The sequence below is a fragment of the Bison bison genome, unplaced genomic scaffold (genome assembly GCF_000754665.1).
Source record: "Bison bison bison isolate TAMUID 2011002044 unplaced genomic scaffold, Bison_UMD1.0 scf7180017835053, whole genome shotgun sequence".
Classification (NCBI taxonomy): domain Eukaryota; kingdom Metazoa; phylum Chordata; class Mammalia; order Artiodactyla; family Bovidae; genus Bison; species Bison bison.
The window spans coordinates 24,263-24,872 of record NW_011472936.1 but is presented as its reverse complement, the minus strand read 5'-3'; the positions used below and the strand labels follow the sequence as shown (position 1 = coordinate 24,872).

At 31.0% G+C, this 610-nt stretch overlaps 1 protein-coding gene across 1 annotated transcript in view; it reads right to left on the bottom strand.

The window, feature by feature from the left end:
- The window catches only part of TRMT2B (tRNA methyltransferase 2 homolog B (S. cerevisiae)), a gene marked incomplete at its 5' end in the record, with an annotated part of 31,479 nt that overhangs the window by 17,837 nt on the left and 13,032 nt on the right, over positions 1–610 (bottom strand). The window lies entirely within an intron of this gene.

The following is a 610-nucleotide window of genomic DNA, read 5'->3' as shown; positions in this document are numbered from 1 at the left end:
CACATGTACATCCATGGCTGATTCATGTTGATGTATGGCAAAAACCACTACAATATTGTAAAGTAATTAGCCTCCAACTAAAATAAATAAATTAATTTTTTAAAAAGATACAGAACCATGTGCACATTAAGCTACCTTTTAGCTAAGAAAGGGGGAGATACAAATGTGTTTCCATTTTTCACAAATAAATAAAAGTGAATAATAATGTCACCCTTAGACGAAGGAAGCAAACTGGGTAGACGGGTCAGAGGTGAAAGCTAGAACTCTCTAAATACACCTTCATTTTGTAGATTTGACTTTGAAACCATGTAAATATCTTATAAAATTATTTTAAAAATTCAATCAAAAGGAAAAAGTAAAAAAAAAAAAAAATCCATCCCTATAATTTGAAAGCAAGCAAAATGAGGGGAAAAAAAAAACCAACCCATGTATCAAGTGTCAAGTTGGTGATGTAACTACAAAGAGATGAATTCCTTCACAATCACAATAATTTGACAAAAAGAACTGGACAGAGATCTCGAACTCTTTTCAGTAACCATTTGTTAGTAATATTAGTACGATTGTTCTGAAATTGTACATAAAGACTCGTATAGAATAAATAGGTACAGCT